Here is a 19,702-nt window from a genome sequence, read left to right on the forward strand (position 1 = left end):
ATCAGGGATGGTGTGTTCAGGTTCTGGGTATCAAAAGCATATCTGTTGCAATCAATCTGTGATGACAACAACTGGCTCGTAGAGGGCAATTCAAGCCAGATTATTTGTTTTATCTTTGACCAAATGTATAGTAGATGGATGCCATAGTGATAAATACCACTGATAGCTAATAACAATTGGTTGAATATATACAATCGCCTGACTTGTGTAATAAGAAACACTCATGAATGGGTAGTGTTCATTAGTTTTGGCTGCAGCCTTTCTGTGAAGTTGTAAACATAAGGCGTGATTTTTAATAGCATGCAAAGTTTTAAAAAAGACAAATGAAAATACATAATAACAAAAGAGTAAAATGTTTGTTTTCTGATATAAGCAGGCAGTGGTGCTTTCTAATTAAGTGTATTTTGATTAAAATAAATATTTACACCAAGGCACATATCCAGCTGCTTATTAGAGGGAACACTAACACCACACTTACCAGAGCTGGTTAGAAATACGGGAGTCAGTATAGCCCTACATAAGATTCTTCATAACCTGGGGCGCCTGGGTGGCTCAGATGGTTAAGCGTCTGCCTTCGGCTCAGGTCACAATCCCAGGGTCCTGGGATCGAGTCCTGCATCGGGCTCCCTGCTAGGCAGGGAGCCTGCTTCTCCCTCTGCCGCTGCCCCTCTCTATCTCTCTCTCTGACTCTCATGAATAAATAAAACATTTAAAAAAAAATTCTTCATAACCCGCTGAGCTCCTTATTCCCCATCGTCCATATTCCCCCATTCTCCAATTTACTGTGGGGGCAGGGAAGAGAACTAAAAATCCCCATGAAAAAATTGTAGTGCCGGGGCGCCTGTGTGGCTCGGTCCCACTCTTGATTTCGGCTCAGGCCATGATCTCAGGGTGGTGATATCAAACCCTGCATTGGCTACGGGCTCAGTGCGGAGTCCGCTTGAGATTTCTCCCTCTCCCTCTGCCCCCTCCTTCTAAAATAATAAATAAATAAATAAATAAAACCTTTAAAAGATTGTAGCTCAATTTTCATCTTTCTTTTTTTTATAATGACAGTTCAAAGGAATGAGAAACAATTTTTTTTTTTTTTTAAGCAGTTAGAAAGGGATAATTGACCTTTTTTGGACTGAGTCTCTTTGCATTTTAATCCAGTTGGGGTAAAATGAAATCCTGATATGGTTAAATCAATTAAGGGAGAGACTTACCTTAAAGATAAAAAGAAAGCCCTTTCTACAACTTTACATATTAGTCCGCGCAATAATTCTCCTCCTTATCATTAACATCAAAGTACACACTGCTTTTGGGATTGTCCATATGTTTTCTGAGTAACTGTTGACATGTCCAGATTCATAAGACTGCAGGTGCCTCACAGAAACAACTTTCCAGACAAAATACTTGTGCTCTAGAGACGTAAGTTTAAAGATAGGCACTTTGATGTGGATGCATATACATAGGGCAAAAAGATAAAGGAGTAAGCTCTTACCTAATTCCAAAAGAAAGCTTTACAGCAGAGATGAAATTTCAGGAACTGTTCATTGCTAGAAATATCTGTGTGGCTGGGCGTTGGGGAAATGGAAGTGTGTGCCAATGATCATGCTCAGTGATTTCTTAATAGCTAATATTTACTGAGGACTTATCATGTGCCAGGCGGGCATGCTTTAGGTGCGTTAACTTCACTTGTTCTCCCACAAGCGTGTGAGGCCATTACTGTTACTCCCTTCCCTTTCCTAGATGAGGAAACTGAGGCATAAGGAGACTAAATAATGTGCTCGGTTAGAGGGAGTAACAGGCTGAAGTATGCCTCTTAACTAATGCACTGCCCGGTCTATCTAATTTGATTTCCAGCCCAGCCCTGCAAAGGAGGGAGTTTTTTCACTTTACACAGAAAGACATTGAAGCCCAGGAAGGTCAACTTAAAGTCACAGGTGGCCAATGGCAGAGGAAGGATTTGAACCAAGGTCTGACCATCTCAGAAGTCTGTGCTTTTTCACGGCAAGAGGAAGTCTTCTTGGAGGAGGCTCAGAAAGGCATCGCTGACCAACAAAGCAGGGCAGGTCCAGCTCCTTCCCTGTAAAGACAGTCAAGGTTACAAAGAAGCCTGTATAGGTTGTTCGTAATCCGTCAAGAGACACTAGAGCAGTTGTTTCCTGAAGCATGCAAAACCCCTTCTGGTTCAACTCTGTCTTCGAGAAATCATTTGTCTCTGTCTTCGTCCTGTGCTGTGCTTCATTTCATTGGGTGTGCCTCTTTTTCAATGTAGTGGGCTGTTCTATTCCTGTTTATAAATCTTTTAAGTGTGCACATTAGAGAAGTAATTAAATTGTCATTATAATTTATAGTATGCCTGAAGTCAGCCACCTAATTAAACTGCAAAAGAAGAGAGGTGGTAGGTTCATATGCATGTAGTATTACTGTACTCATTATGCAAGGATTTTGAACCGAGTAAAAGAGAAAACGAATGGTAACAGTAGTCTTTAAAAGTTTTTCCATTTCTGCTCTTCTCAGTTTAATAGGTTGAGACTCTCACTAGTTCATAACAGAACCTTAGTGTCGTTTTTGGTTGATTTTTAATGAAAGTTATGATTTTTATGTCTTTCACTCAGCCATTTCCTTATAATGTTCCTGACAGCATTAAGGCACACCACCCCATATCTTAACTGAATAATCAATTAGAAATACAATAGAAAACAAAATTTGAATTCTTGGGTTATATATAGCAGTCCAAACTCTGTCTTGAATTATAAAAATGGCAGCGTGTTAGATACCTAAGATCATTTAGAGGAGATTTGGTTTTTCTAGAGCAGTCGTGACTGTCAATACACTTAATTTCCTATCAGAGAATAAAAAACTACAACAACACAAACAAAAACCAAATAAACTGTAATAAAACTCTTGCTAGAGGAAACGATTTTTGAAGAGTCTATTTTTTAATTTTAAGCTCTAGCACATATATATGCATATATATTATGGGAGGTGAGAATTGATCACTTGCCTAGGTGTTTCAGCCCCATGGGAGATAATTGCAGTTTGTAAGGGAATGCACTCAATTTATTCTTTTGGGGTTTGGGCCTTTGAGGAAAGGAGAATGTGGAGGGACGTAATCAAAGTATCATCCAGGCAAATGACAGATTGTGTGCAGTGAATTTGCCCCTCCTTGTATTTAATTTTGCGGGGAGGTGGGGTGGATTGAACTGAAATTCCAAAAGAGGCAATATTTTAAAGAAAAGAACAGGCAATAAAGAGCAGAATAAGGGCATTTAACTGAGGTACGTAATAGCAAATGTATGATACGTAGAAGTTACGAGGTGCTCAAAAAATTATTGAATGAATAAGCATCATGTGTAAAGATTCCGGTTTCTTTCTCCTATGTGCACATAAGATACCCCCAACTTACAAACAGTTTTCTTGGATAATATTTATTTTTCTTTGCTAAGTCACAAAAACTGAGTTGACCTGTAAAGCACTTGCAGTATTAGTAATGGGTGAGGAGTTATATAGCTGGGTGTCAGTTTCTCTGGAAAAATGCACTCTGAGTGACAAATTGTGACATTGGGGAACATGGCTCTTTCTGCTATTGTGGGAGCAGTGTCTTTGCCCCTCCTGATTTCTTAGCTACTTCTAGAGTTCTTGGTTGAAGGGATCTGGGGAGGCTCTTGCTGACATTCCTGTAGGCTGGAGAGTCGGGGAGAGAGCCAGTGAAGATGGTTCTACTTCCAGGCTACAGGACTAGGGGGAGAGGGGAATCCTCAGCATGGGTAGCAGAGAGAAAGGAGAGGGATCCCCTGACAGCCCTCTTGCTGGTCTGACTGCTTACTGGGTGGTCCTTCCAATGGAAGAGGCAAAGGTAAATCATGCATGTTTAATTTGAGAATTGTTAACACATATGTATCCTTTTAATACGATCTTGGTTTATAGCAGTAAACATTTTTCCGTACTGGAACAAAAGCTCCGTAAAATAATAAGGATGAAATTTAAATAAAGATTTTGCTTATAAATGTGTTTTAGGGACATGTGGACTATAAATATTCCTTGAATCAATTCTCAATGGAATGTGGGCTTTTCCATAGAAAGAAATCCATCTTATTCTTTATGGGATCCTAGCACCTGTCCCTGAGTTATCAAGAGTGGGCCCTCAAAATGTGTAGCATGTAAAGCGTGGTTAGATGTAGGTAGCTGTGAAGTATTGTGAAAATTTTGATTTGATACTTCTGATTTACTCTAAATCTGGCATGACATTTACTACTGAATTTGACGTCTTGGGGAAAGACTTTCTAAGCTTCTTTTATTTCCTCTTCTGAGAATTCAAGTAAATCTGTAGAAGGATTCATAACTTGATATTTGCCATGCACTGTCTTTAGAAATATTTTGTAATATTATATCCTGTATGCCTTTTGATTCTTTAGAAAGCAATTATGGTAGGAATTATTTTATGCATAGTAACTATTAATAGCCAGTAATAGTCTAAAGAAGTTAATCCATAATTTCCAAAAAGATTTAGGGTTTTAAAACAAAAACAGTATATGCGTTAATGTCAGGAGCAATGACAAGGCTGAGAAAAGATTTGGCTTGTATTTGGGATTTATATTAAAGAAATCCAAACTATATACATATAGTTCTGATATCTGAGGTTTCATATTAAATTTTGTGGTGTATTATGTATGGAGCTGGGGTCAGAGAATTTATAAGAAAAATATAACAAAATATAACAAAACCTGTTTTTTCTGTTTTTGTATATTTTAAATATTTTCCATATTTCTATATTTCATCCATTATGGATTTGCTGTTGTAGCAAATAGTATATATATAATATATATATTAACTGTTGAAAGTAGTAAAGTTGTTTGAGGAAGAACTGATGCTTGTCTTTCACATCTGGAATCTAGTACAATAAATTTGTTTCATTCTTTCTTGTAATTATATTAGCTAAACCCATGTTTCATTTATTAGTGTTTCTTGTCTGTTATGGAGATTTATATAGTGGGAAAAGAGAACGTAAGGCAGCGAAAAGATTCAGGTATAAAATATTGATAACAGAGGCTTACAGAGATTGCCAGGCTGATGTGCCTCCTTAGCTTTATAAACCTAAAATTTCCTGAGAAAATTTTCAAGTAACATTATGAAAATCTAAATGCTGTTTCATTGTTGTTGGTGGTGGTTTTGATCATTACAGAAATCAATAGCTCTCAAGCTATTTTCCCCATCTTCCTGCAGCTGTCCAGAGTAACCATCTGCTTTTGCAGGTGGACCAAATTCTAATCTCCAGTAAGGCTGCCATGCTATCTGGTCTGCTTACCATTTCTTTCTTAGGAGTCTACTTTGAAATGGAATCCTTTTCTGAAAAGAAGGTCCATACACTGAATTTTATCTATTTATAATTTGTAAGTATGGGGCTGGCAACTTAGAACTTAAACCAACATTAAATTGTTCAGAAGGAGAGGGATAATTTCAAGGGCATTTATTAATGAGTTGGAAAGAAAGCCAAAAGATCTATTTCTCGGAATGTTAATTTTTTTTTTTTGCATCAGCCTGATTGCAAAATGTGTATGTCTTTTATAAATTTGTGTTATTTGTATGGTGCTATTCTGTTTTATCCAAGGGCAGGTAGAAGAAACAGAATTATTTTGTTGGATTGGTCATGTTGTATCAAATCAAAACATCAAATGTTCTTGCATTTGACCTTTGATTTATTTGAGACATGGCATTCCATTTTTTTTTTCATATATAGAAACTGTGGTTTATTCATCTCAAGCCTATAGTACATATTTTAGAGCTTGTCATTATTAGCACATTGCTTCTTAGAGATCAATCATGTGAGTATTAATATTGGGGAAGGTCATTTTAACTGATCTGTCAATGAGTAGGGAAAGATTTTGCTCCTTAGGAACAAAATATAACAATGATCATGTTTATTTCCAAACATACAAAAGCAAAGAGGCTTTGTTATTCTAACCAACATTTTCCTTTGTGAATGCACTTAAGCTCAATGTATGCTGTCTTATTGCCTTCATGTGTCACTGTTGGTATGTGGCTCCGTTGTGTTTTTCAGTCAACTGATGTATGCATGCACTAAGTAGCTTTTTAATTTCCTTGAAAATTGATCCAAGTCTTCTGTGAAATGGTGGTTGACTTAAGTTCTGTTTCTCTTTTATTTTTTTCAAAATTAAATGAAGCACATAGGAATCAAAGAGGATTTACCTCATCTTAAAAAGTCCATTTATTACTTAGACAAGTTGCAAAATTTGTTAGGAATAAGGCCTACTTCAGGGGCTAGTCATGGCAATAACGGACAGCTTGTAGAACTTTATAATATGAGTGTACATATAAGTAATTTTTAAAAATCTTGAAACAGATGATAAACACTATAAATTTATTTCTGCTCATTTAAATTTTTATCCTCTTGGTTCTTCTTAACATTATGAGAATCATGTAAAGTCAGTGTTTAATTGTGGCTCAGAGTTTTTCTTATCCCTTTTACAGTTCAGAAAAAATTTAGAAGGTCTGAGGGGATAGAGAGGCCTTTGATGAATTTCTGCCTTTCTTTTAAAAGGAGAATCTATAGGAGGAAAAAATGTTTACATTTTCCCTATTGTGAAGTTTAACCAAAATGAAGATTTTGGTTAGCATCCTTTCCCTTCAGTGACTTTCAGAGGATATTACCTCAACTTCTTGCCTAGCAGGACAGCAATAAACATTTTGTTTTCAACTTCCTTTGAAATTTTTTTTCTCTGGTTCTTGTTTTGACAAGTTTATGCAGCTTAATTCTTATTGCCTTGCCTTTGAGCTGATGCTGTTGACTGAGGAAATATCCCAGACTTTTCTAGTAGTGACCAAAAGCTAAAGTGTGGGTAAAGGAAAAAATTATAGATAGAAATCTGTGTTTTACTCCTTTTTATATTTCTACAGTGTCTGTACTGGCCCTGCCCCCAAACTAGGCAATCACAGGTGATTCATTTAACACCATTCAGCAGATGTTTATTGAACACCTGTTATATGCTAGGTCCTGAGCAGGGTGCAGTTTCCATCTCCAGGAGCTCTGGGTTCATAAGAAAGGTGGAAGCAAACAAACTACAGTACAGTGGTTGAGGGTTTCCACAGAGTTGGGCACACGGGGATAGGAGGTGAGCTAAAGGTGGTCATGAATTAACAGTGTGTGGGGCGGGGGCGTTCATTCTCAGCAAATATTAATCAGTCATCTGCTATTTTCCAGGCACTATTCATGTGTCAGAGATACGAGGGGTAAACAAAGCAGTATTGCCCTTCGGAGAAGCCTCTGTCCTGCCATGGGGGACAGATATATGTCAGCCTTACTAGCACACACGCTCTGTGTGTATGTGTGTTAATTAGGTGGAGAGAGGGTATGGGAGAGGGTGACCCCTTATGGGGTCAGGCAGAAGAAGCAGCCGCCCTTGTGATAATATGCACTGCATATGAGTACTTAGATCTCTCCTGGAAAGAAAGGAATTAACATTTCAAAGTGAGGAAGGGAATAGCTTAGAATAATTGAGATGATATGTCAGGCAGGGCACTTGATGCTTTGTGCCAGTATTAAGACCACCAGACTGCAGCCAGGTTCAGCCAACCTGAACCAACCATTGTCCTGCTCCTGGTTCTGGTCCCAGCCATAGAATGGTGGGGTGTAGCCCAAGCCTGGGCTGAGATCCCATTTTCAGGGGGATGCTCCCTTCCTCCTGAAGCCCCCAACCCAGTTCCCCCAGCTCTCTCTCCTACCCACACCTTGGCACAGGGCAGACTCTGGCTTGGAAAGGATAAATCTGACCTAAAATTAAACCCTGAGCTATAATATAAAAAAAATGCCCATGATTAGGTGTTTACAGCACCAAATCTTCAACAATTAAAGAGAAAAGGTGTGGGTGGGGTAAAAAATAGCAATACCCACACTCTGAAGTTTTTGAGAAAAACAGGAAACTAGTCTTTTTTAACCAGTGATGCCCAGAACTGGTTATTGCAAAGATGGTTGTTTTTCTAATGCATTGTGGTCAGCCCAGCTGTGCCAGAAGTAGATTTCTGCTCATTATGACAGCCGTCTGTGGATTTCTTTAGCTGACAAACCTATAGACAGGCAAGCATAATTATCAGTAGTAACCTGGTCATTATGGCCGGATGGTGCTTGGAAAACAATTTGCACAAGTCCTGAAAGCCCGTGAGAACATACAAAATAAGAGCATTTGGCGAACATGCAGCTATTTCCGGGAGTTGTGAATGACCCAGACCTATGAACCATACAATAGCTTATTGTAGAAGGACTGTTTGAAACTTTTCTTTCTTTGGATTTTTATTTTCAGTTGACAGATAACATTTGATGGCAAGTGACATAATATTTTTTCTAATTTGCTCATTAACTCAAGCTCCACTTTCTAACCGTGTTTTAGACCTCTTTATTTTTGGCTTATGTTTCCTGGTTGGTGGCAATGAAAGAACAATCTCAAATGTAAAATTGAGATCACAGAGATGTTGTCTCTTGTTCTCAGAATCTCAGAAATGCACCATCACCACTGCATTTCTGAACAATATGGGGAAAAATGATCACAGAAGGGATTGTTTGGGCAATTATTGGTTAGATTTGCGTTCTTCTGAAGAATGTAAAATGCTTTAGAGCCAAGTTGAAATGGAGTAGTTCCCTTATCTGCCCCGTGTTCGTACACGGAAGACTAGGTTAGTACAGACTAGTCACAGAGGTTTCCCCTCAACTTCCTGTGTGGGTTCAGTGTAATCGGGGAGCCCCCCAAGAGCTCTCCCTTGCAGGCCATTTCTTTGCGCACGTGGAGCGGTCATCTTTTTAAGGCTAAAAAAGGGGCATTAGACTTTTAGTAGACCTAGATTTCATTGCTCATTGCATTCTATGGTCGCCAAGCCAAGCATTTGGTCTGTGCGTTGAAGGATGTACACTTGTCCGTTTGTATCAGACTTTACAGTTATCTCTCTTTTTTTTTTTTTTTAAGATTTTATTTATTTATTTGACAGAGAGAGACACAGCGAGAGAGGGAACACAAGCAGGGTGAGTGGGAGAGGGAGAGAGGCAGGCCTCCCGCGGAGCAGGGAGCCCGATGTGGGGCTCGATCCCAGGACTCTGGGATCATGACCTGAGCCGAAGGCAGACGCTTAACGACTGAGCCACCCAGGCGCCCCTACGGTTATCTCTTTAATAAATAAGTTACTCATGCTTCTCTGTTGTGAAGCTTGTTTGCGGGGATTGACCCAGGCAGTGTGCTGGGCTTAGCAATGCCCCCTGTCCAGCTGACTGCCCGGCCACTCCAAAAAAGGCAATCATTACTGCTATTGATTTTCTTTGTAGCACTTTGGCCATGTTAGAGTTCTTTGCAGTGAAAGGGAACTCAACTCTTGGCATCTGCCCTTTCATTTTACCAGAAAAGTACTGGAGTTCTGCAGTCTTTCAATGGCAGTGACGGGAGTTGAAGGGGATTCTTTTCCCTCCTTTCACTTGGGGTGGCTTGGGGAGAGGGTGCAAGACAGTAATGAGGAGCAGGAGGTGGAACTGGGAGGAGGGGATGGAAAGGGCTCCTATGTTTAACCCCTCACTGTCTGTTTCTTAGTGGAATTGGGGTGAGAGTACCTGCCATTTCCCCCTCAACAGCATGTGGCAAAAAGTCGTGAGATGGTGGTTGTCCAGGACTCGCAAATGCATATGGCAGATGTTTTTCAAAAGTACCAGCTCTTCCTGAAACAAAATAAAACAAAACAAAAAACAAATCCAGAAAACAAACCTGCTTTATCCAAAGGCCTCCTATTTCAAACACATATTCAAATCCCAGTGTTTCTGCTGGAAAAACATAGCCCTGGGAAGTTGTGATAAAGTTGAAAGGGTGGAAAAACAGATTTTTATTAGTCCCACTTCTTCTTGCATATGCCCCACCGTGGCGTATTTTTAATGCGTTTTCATGTTCAGATTTTTAAAATCTTGAGGACTAGAAATATAGTCTTTTATTTTCCTACTTGATAGGGCCTGAGTATATCTTTGACACTGTTACTTTTAAATAGCCACACTAAGCATATGAATTTCTAGAAGCATGGCATAAAAATCTTGGGGGGGGGGGAGGTAGGGGGGACACTTACGAAAACAGCCTCCTTTCTTATGGTAGTAGAACAGTGAATGGAAACTCTCCCAGCAGATGATTCAGTCCTGCTGAGCAGTTCCCTAGACCTAGAACTAATTTGGGTCTCTACCAAATGGATGTAAATACCTAAAGCATTTGCCCATTACATCTAAAGGCTCCTCAAATTGGTGGTGTTGTTGCCTTCCCATTTTGCTTTTGTCTGCGATTTTTATTATAAAGACACGGCTAAAAACGCACTGTGCTCTTGCTCTCTCCTTCCTAATGAGCAGAGGGTGCTCGGGAGGTGATGGCTATCTGTGCAGGAGGCTGCGGCTGTCGAGGCCAGAGTGTAATGATTAGTCCTTTCCCCGCTGCGCACACATGGAGGTTGTTCCTTGATTTCTTACCGTCATCCTTTCTAATACAGCCTGGAGCTCAACGGAGACTTGCTCTGTCAAGCTTGGGGCCATTTCTCGCTTTTGTTGGAAAAGGCTTCTCTTGTGGGACTGCTTACTGCCTGGGTGGTTCGTCTGCTGTGTTCACAGACACCCCACCATGGGAGCCCTCGCGGCAGAGGGCTTCATGAGGTCGCTTTTTCCAACTTTCTTTGGAGCAGCCCCCTTCTCATTACCATCTGGGAAGAAAACAGATCATGGCAGTGGGGATTGAAAGGGAGACTGGAGATGACTAAGCCCAACTCTTTCTCTGTTCCATTGAAGAAAGAGAGGACCAGAGAAGGCTTCTGGCCCCCGTCCTGGTCACAGAACGACTTGTGCCCTCATTAGTGACACTGCTTTCGTCCTCTTTCACACATCCTGCGCAGTAAACAGTTTCCTGGGGAGAGAGGATTGTTTTGGGAGCTAGCTGACCCTCCCGGATTGGCACTGGCTGCTGAGTGAGGAATAGAGCAGTTGTTGATGGGGTTGCTTAAGAAGCAGGATGTGGCATCCATGGCAGGGTTTGCCTTCACGTGGGAGCTTGCACAGCACCGTGCTCTAAAAAGCTGCAGCTTGACCCTGGTGCTACCATAGTCCTACTGCTCTCTTGATTGTATCTCTCTGGTTAAAAATCAGGTGTCATACTCTGTTAATTCTGAAGAATGATGTTGATTGTTTGTAGGATTTCTCTTAGTTGAGCATGATTTTCACAATGGAGTTTGAATAATCTGCAGGATCTATGTGCTCTAAGCCCTTGCTCAGACACATCCTGAGCACAGTAACAAGTAACAAAAAGTTACCGTAGCACAGTTATGAAGTTAGAGCCTTCCTCAACGTGGTGCTGTTGAGATCTGGGGATGGATGATTCTTTGGTGTGGGGGGCTGTCCTGTGCATCGTAGGATATTAAGCAGCATCCCTGGTCTCTACCTTCTAGATGACAGTAGCCCCCCCTCCCCGGCCGTGATAACCAGAAATAACCCCAGACATTGCCCAGTGTCCCCTGGAGGGCAAAATCACTCTGATTCAGAACCAATGTAGACGAAAAGCCAGTCTGAGGAGCATTGCACATATGCTAGCCTGAAGCAGATTTTCATTGACAACAGGAAGCATGACCTGAAGAAGCCTTAAGAGAAGGAAAGTAAGATTTGGGAGGGTTAAATGACTAAATGATGAATATTCCTAGTCCCGTGACCGAGTGAATAGCAACCCAAACCAGGGGATTTCCCCTGTTGGTTTGTGGCAGGAATTCCCTTTCTCTTCCTCTTGCCCTCAGCTTGAGGACACTTCCTTTTCACCACTGTTCAAGTTTCTGGTTGACCTATTCTCAGGGCCAGCTTTTCTCTTCCACTCGCCCGCCACTTCAGTCGCTACCGGTAACCAGACCACCCCTGCTGCCTTTGTGAAAGACTAGTGCCACCAAGATTCTCCCGGCTGATGCCCCCGAGCCATCACTCTGCCCCTGGAGAATGTGTCTTGCTGTTCTTACATTATTATTTACCTCTTAGGGTCCGACCTAGACTTTTATGGACCATGTAGGAAAAAGTGAGGGGTAGTTTCATATCCTATTGACTCAAGTCCTCAGTATGACTATTTTTTCCGCATAAAAACTTTGACATGTAGGTGAAATAGGTTCTGTAGTACTCCTATTACATCGCCTTAGGCTAGCCTGGGATGCCAATCGCTATTTGTGACTCTGGTTCTAGAGGGAGACATTCCAAATTTCAAGTAGTAAGCATAAAAGCTTACTTTGGGAATATGACTTATTTTAAGAAGGAACCATTTTGGCAGGCTGGAAGATGAGGTGTAGTAGTCCAGCTTGTGTCTATTCCAAATGAGTTCTTCACCAAATCCACAAGGAGACCTTCAAGTAGGCAGCTTGGACTCTCCCATCCGTTGGCATTTCCCACCCTAAATCCCAGACTTGGAGGGCAGAAAAGCTGGACCATCTATGGTTTGCTTCTCTGATGTGGAAAAAATAGATATCTGGCAGTCTCCTTGGATTCCATTTGGCCATGCTCTTGTAGATAATCTTTGCCAAATGGACTAGCCTGCCTAAGTCTGCCAAAGGAGGAAAAGACAAACACCTTAATCTATGGACTGAGATACCAACTGAAGGAAATCAATAACAAAACAACTGGAATCTTAGCAGGTTCTAGAAGGAGTAAAAGAAAAGATAAATGTTGTATACATATGCAGTTAAACTAAGGGGGAGTTTAGATTAATTAAAAGATAAGAACAAAAATACATTACTTTTTGTTTCTACATCAAATAATAAATTTTTACATCAAGTTTGTCAAAGATACAGATGTTTATCATTTCAGACTAGACAGGTACAGTGGAAAAGCCTGCTACTCTAAGACTTGAAAGGGTCTTCTGCAATTGTGATCATGCTGACTGCCCTCCCCCCACCCCCCGCCTTTCTCTCTAAATTTGTCAAATTGCACAAATTGGTATGTTAGACTCAGTGATAAATCTAGAATAAGAGAATGGTGGCCAGTGACTTCTTTTGGGAAGTTTCTAGATCATCTGTACTGATAATTTCCAAATTGGATTCCGGGTGCTCTGGGACATTTACCAGTTTTGAAAGTATAGTTGTAGTGGATTTAACATGTGTCTGTTTTAACCACCTCTAAAACTGAGGCTTCAGATCATGACAGGAGGGATGCTTAGCTTCCACATTTTAAATTGTGTGCACTTAGAAGAGAGTTGCCTTTCTCAAATACTGTTACACAGCTGTCTGATTACATGGCTTGCCTTTTGTTCCAGGATCTACACAGTAACGATCTGTTTTCAATGTCTGTCCTTCACTAGCCCCTAAGTTCCATGAGGACAAGAGCCACGGCTTTGGGAGTACACAACTGTTGTTTGTTGAATGAATAACTGAATAAATGAGGGGGAAAAAAGAGTTCATCATGAACATTTTCTAAGAAAAGCATATTTTTTTTGATAGAAAAATTAAAGACATTTCCCAATAATGGAGTTAAAACACAACTTAAAAGAATATCATGTAGTGAAGTTTTGTTTCTTTTTTGGAAATTTGTGGCTTTTATTTAAGAACAAAGAAATATTGTATTTTCTGGAGAAGGAGAGCATGGAATGCTCTCCAGAATTAATCGGAACATAGGCATATGAAGTCCTCCAGACCCATCAATTTTAGTCTTACTTTATAGTAATAAACACTTTTCAGTGCCAAAGTAAATTAGGACAATGACCTGGGTAAAAGAGTACTCTTGAGCTGTATAAGAAAGATTTTGATTTGGTTGCCCAATTTAGAGCAGTGACCTTCATTCTAAATGTGAAAGTGTTCCGTTGTTGTAGACAGACGTGGTTGACCCAGCTGAAACATGCCATGTGGTTCAGTCCTACCAGTGTAGAGAGCGAGTAAGAGGAATGGCTCAATATATTAAACTTTCTTTGGTTTGGCACTGGTGGTTCATTTGCCAGATCAAAATCATGAGTGAAACTGAAAACTGAGTGGGAACAATTGCTGGGTACTTGGATTTCTTCAGATCAAGCATCTTTTTTATATTGCTACTATGTATATGTTTTCAAAAGCACTGGTTTTGAGTCAGACTCGCTGGATTAAAAGACCATTTTCAGCCCTTACTGTGAGGCGATGGCTAAGTTCCTTAAACTTGGGGCCTCAAGTCGTCTATAAGGGAGGTAATATTAGTGCCTGCCTCATAAAGGATTTAATGAGAAAATACACATAAATCACTTAGCACGTTGCTGAAACACAAGGATCCAGTAAATGTTGATTATTTTTTAATCATTCTATGTGCTGATTGTTTCAAACTCAATTACTATTTCTAGATCGTTCATTTTCTTCATGTTTTCAGTAGTAAGCCCAAACTTTTAAGCTTCCTTTTTATGGAAATCAGAGCAGTCTAAACAGAGTCTAGGGTGCCAAACTATCTGCTACATCTCATAAAGAAATGAGATAATGCTTGGTGTATATGTGTGTGTCTAAATGAAAGAGCCACAATCCTAAGCCTTGCCAGACCGAGGGCAGGTGGACCCCACTCTTGGCTGGGAGTCAGATCCTATTACCAGACTTTATTTATTTCAGGCCTGATAAAGTTGCTTCCTCTTGGTAATTTTTTTTCTCATTTCTTACTTAAAACATAAAAACAAAGGGAGTTGGAAAACTTTTGAAAAAGAAGTATGAAAAGAACCGCTCTTATTTTTACATTTTCCAGAAACCAGTTTGATAAGTCATTTTTTAAGTTCTGAAGAAGCACTTTTTCTTAAATTTTTCATCACATGAATAAAACTGGGTTTTCAGTTATAATCATACAACACAAACCATTACACTGTAAAACTACATTTTTCACTTGGTATCATTCCTTGTTTGCTCTTTTTCAATGCAGGTATTTCCTTGTCCTGAGACAAGGGGTGAAAGCCACCTTGGGGCGTGACCCCAGCGTGAGCAGGAAGAGTTAGTTATTAGGTGCTAAGTGTGTGAGAGGTCAGTGGATTCTTCAGGGTGTCGCTTCAGAAATTTTCTTGGTACGCTCATTAATAATAACTTGTAATCACCAGGCTTAGTTATCGCCTCCTATCAAGATGGCTGAATCAAATGTTTGAAAGTTTCTGAAACAGGCTAGTTTGTGCCTCCTCTTTGTTATGAGCAATTTCTTTCATCTTGCACAATTTAAATTTGGTTTTGATATTTCCCAATGGAAGTTGTTATTATTGCATTGCTTTAAAATTTGTTTTCAAATAAGAGCTTGAGATGGTTGATCTATAAAGTTTTGTTCAGCTTGTAAGTTCTATTATCAAAGTTTACCTTTGCCTTTTATAAGTTTTAAGATTTCTCCAGTTTTGTATGGTTTCTTACTGATTCTTTTTGGCTCCCTAAATCAATAAATCCCCATTAGTAGTTATAGTTAGTTGTTGAGAATCTGAAATTTTACTTTAACACAGTGAAGTCTCAATTATATCTCTCCACTGTGGCTAACATTTAATCCAGTAAAATGTTGTTAGGACTTTTTCTTTTCCCTCTCCAGGGCCATAGCTATTAAAAAGATCTCTCAACTTGGAAAATTAAACATGCTCAAATATCTTCCATTTTGATAGTAAACAAACAAACTAGAACCAATAATCCTAATGGCTTTTCTAGCTTCTCCATTACCTATCTCAACTGCATCATGGTTTTGGCCACCTGCTTTAGAAAGGAATATCAGTAACCTCTTAATTTTGAAATTCAGTGAAATCTTTTAGGTCCTTGACTTATTTGACCTACTGTTGATTTGTATTTGACTCTGTTTATCATTTAAAGATTTCTCTGCATGGCCCTGTGACACTGGGACCTGCTGCCCTACCTCTGTTGCCAGCCCTCCCACATGCCCTGTCTTTGTGGCTTTCCCCAAAGTACAGCCCTTGGGCCTCTTCTTTCTGTAGCTCCCCAAACTGTGTAAGGATCAACTCTAAATGCTGGTGACCCTCATGGTGTTCCAAACTGGATTTTCAGCTCACGTATCCTGTGGGTTCTGTATCTATATGTCTGCCTGGACATTTCTATTTGAATGTGTCTAAGGTACCTCAAACCTAGTTTGTTCTAAAAGTATGCTCTATTTCCTCTCAAACTTGTTTTTCTCCTTGTCTACCTTGGCAAGCTTCTGCTGATTACTCCAGATCCATTTCAAGTGTGTCCACCCTCAGCCCTTTCTTGACATCCACCCCTTGCTAGGGGCCCTATTGTAACTTCTACTATAGCACTTTTCATCCTGCCTGTAAGTCAGGTATTCACTGAGGTCAGAAACCACATTTGTGTACCTTTTGATGCACCACAGTTCCTGCTGTGGGTGATTAAGTGCTTAGTAAATGATGTTGAGGGGTGCCTGGCTGGCTCAGTTGGGAGAGCAGGTGACTCTTGATCTCAGGGTTGTAAATTCAAGCCCAACTTTGGGTGTAGAGATTAGTTAAAAATAAAATCTTAAAAAAAAGATTGTTGAATATGGAAACAGATGGCAGAAATAGTAAATTATAGATATTGAGAAAGGAAACAAAATTTTTATTTCACCAGGCAGAAAAGTTTGTAAGTGGTTAGATATTAAAAAGATATTTTTTGTAGTTTTATAAAAACTGAAACCATCAGCCTTATTGATTCATTGTAGGCTCTAGGACCTCAGAGAGTAAAAGAAGTTTCTATTTATTTCCTTCCGAGACTCATGGTTGACTTGGTGCTTGGACTTGGTTTGAATGGAGACTCATTCATGGGATTATGGCCGCAGGTGAAGTGTTTTGAGTGACTTTCCCAGCTACTTCAAAAAAACATCTGAATGCACAGAGCAGAACTTAGCTATCTGCTTGGGAGGATATTTAGGTGCAAATATTTCCTATATGCACTTCCTCTCATTTATTCTACCTTCCCAAATGGGACTCTGTGGGTCAGGATAATGGCATGATATGTATGCTTCTGTTGACTTAGGCAAAAAGTAATGAAAAACCATGATTTCAGTTATAGAGATGATAACCATCTCTCCTGTTCCATCCTTCTCTCCCTCCCCGCTACACACAATTAATATTGTATATCTGGGTGTGCTGGTACATACCCATTTAAAATTATCCATAAGGCATTAATATTAAGTTCATCATGTTGCGTTGAAGGAACATTAGAAACAGTTTGTTATTGGAATCATTATATTGTTGGGATTAACTTCTAACGAAATGAAACAGGTATCCAGATACCGTGAATTAATCCATGTTAATTTTAAAAATAAGAAGTCTTAGCAGTGAAGACTCATCTGTGACTATCCTGTATTGAAGATTAAGTTCTCTGCACTGGGATGCTGGACCATTGCAGAATTATGTTATGTAATTGTTTCCCTTTTGGCATTCATAAGAACAAGAAGCATGTTTCCAGAGGTCATCCCACATTGAGCAAAAATTTTAAATACATGAATAAAAATTCCATCTGGCTTTTTTGATACTAGAAACTTCACATAGATTTGTAATTTTGATGTCTTTTGTAGTCTTGTGCTGGTTTGGTAGTCGTTTATGAGGAACAACAAACAAAACATCCTGTTTTTATAATATCCAGCGTAAATCCCAGTGGAGTTATTACAGAAATAGCTTAGGTTCTTCCTATATCAGTTAGCAGCTTTTTTATTTCCATTATTTAATGTCTCTCCTCTCTTAGAAGTGTGACTAAAACAAAATCGATTTGTGTCCTCAGGCACTGAAGTCCTGCTAAGTGTTAATTGTCCGGGGTTTTTATAAAGGGCTTGAAGATCACAGAAGAAGGTGTAGGGCCTGACCCACCACCACTGCAATGGGGACCGTTTGAAATTGCAAATATTTGTAAAACTCTTTTTGTTTTGTTTTGTTTTTCTTTTTTTTTTTTCCTTCTTCCATGTCATGGTTTCATCTCTTTGAAACTTACCAGGATTACTTTAAGTGTTTGCTTATGTGAAAATACGTGAAAATGGCATAGGGAAGATATTTTTAAAGGGTTGTAATATGGTTTAAGGCTGGTGAAACAGCCAGAATGATGATTCAGAAGCTGAAAATAGGTCTACATTTTATGCAATCAAGTAAAACTCTGTACCTTGGCCTTCCCCACACGGGATTAGCAAGGAGTTGGGAGCTCTCCACCCCCAGCATGCACTAGGGATGACACGCGGGGCCATGACAGCCTGCTGCCTAAACCAGGCATGTGCTGCCCAGAGGCTCGCCCTGAGGTACAGGGTGGATTAGAGTTGAGTGATCTCAACTCATATTCATTTCCTCTGAAAGGAAAACTCACAAGGCCCTCTCTGTTCTAATGAGCGCTTATGCAGTGAGGATTCTCACGATGGCGCCCTGTCACCCCAGAGGCGGAGGTACGCCACGTTTGCCTCTGCTGCTTGCTTCCCCGACAGGGCGTGGGGACGTTTATGGCATTTATCCCAGTCCTTAGGAACCCCATTTTAAGACCCCAGGAGGGAGAGTGATTGATTGATTTTTCTTCTACTCTCTTACAGGTTTTTTTTTTTTTTTTTTTTTTTTTTTAGTTTGTTTTCTGTATGTTTTTGTGCAAAAAGCTGTCCTACAAAGTGAGGAGCCTAGGAGATGATTCTTGAATTAACCCCATGTCTGTTGAGCAAGTGGTAGACTTTTCCAGGTACAACGTCTCAGGTCCAAGAGCTGAGTCATCTTTGTGACCGAGAGTTTGATGCTTCACCTTCAGTTCTTGTTACCCAAAATGAGACTCTATGCTTTGTCCTCTCAAATAAATAAAACTGTCAGGTTATCATTAACAACGAGTGATGCTCCTCTAATTAAACAGAACTGATGGGAACGATCTGGGAGGATATTAGCAATGGAACAGTGATGTTTGCATTTAAATGATCTTAATTACCCCTTAGACTTAATGCCCTAATAAGATGAACGGGAGAATGTCACATCTCACTTAGCTGTATTGTTTTAGACAGTGGCTGCAGGCTGAAAAGGACCAGAGTGCATTAACTTGCACTGTGGTGTCTGCTTTTGAAGACAGAAGGTTTGGGAATGTATATTCTTTTCTTTTCTTCTTTCTTTCTTTCTTTCTTTCTTTCTTTCTTTCTTTCTTTTCTTTTCTTCTTTCTTTTCTTCTCTCTCTCTCTTTCTTTCTTTTTTTCTTCAAAGGAAATTAAATCACAGCCCTGACAGGAGAGGGTGAAATCTCTGAGCAGACCTCCCCAGTGCTTGGAATTTACAGACTCGACCAAGTCCCAGTTTGCTATTGTCCTAAGGCAACACACTCCCCTGCTGCTCTTTGCGTCTTTGGCGGCTGGCCAGCCTCCCAGGGCCTCCGGCTTTGATGTGAGGAGCAGACTGTCCTGGGGCCAGGCTCTTGTTGCCCTGTCCCGGGCTTTACTCACCCAGAATGCCAGGAGGGATGTCCTGTCTCGCAGCATACGCTTCCACAGCTCAAGCGACCGGCAGAGGTTTCCAACACTCCCACGGCAGAGGGAGCCTGCCTTTGTGTCACCCGCAAGTGGCCGCCCCCAGCTGCTCAGCTTTGCTTTGCTGCCTTGGTTGCTCAGTGTTGTCCTGGTGGTGGGGGGGGGACTGTCCTCTTGGGGAAGACACCAGCTCTGCCAGGTCGGCTGTCAGATCGAAGGGCCTCCTTGGCAGGGCTCAGGGGAACCGACCGGGCGAGTTGAACAGCTTCCTCTGGGGACGTTGCACTGACCTTCATTTGATCTAGGCCTGGCAGCCTGGTT

The 19,702-nt window shown here is 40.4% G+C and overlaps 1 protein-coding gene across 7 annotated transcripts in view; it reads left to right on the top strand.

Moving 5' to 3' along the window:
- The window catches only part of HIVEP2 (HIVEP zinc finger 2), a 196,998-nt gene that overhangs the window by 84,786 nt on the left and 92,510 nt on the right, over positions 1–19,702 (top strand). The window lies entirely within an intron of this gene.

Source organism: Halichoerus grypus, chromosome 9, assembly GCF_964656455.1.
Source record: "Halichoerus grypus chromosome 9, mHalGry1.hap1.1, whole genome shotgun sequence".
Lineage (NCBI taxonomy): Eukaryota > Metazoa > Chordata > Mammalia > Carnivora > Phocidae > Halichoerus > Halichoerus grypus.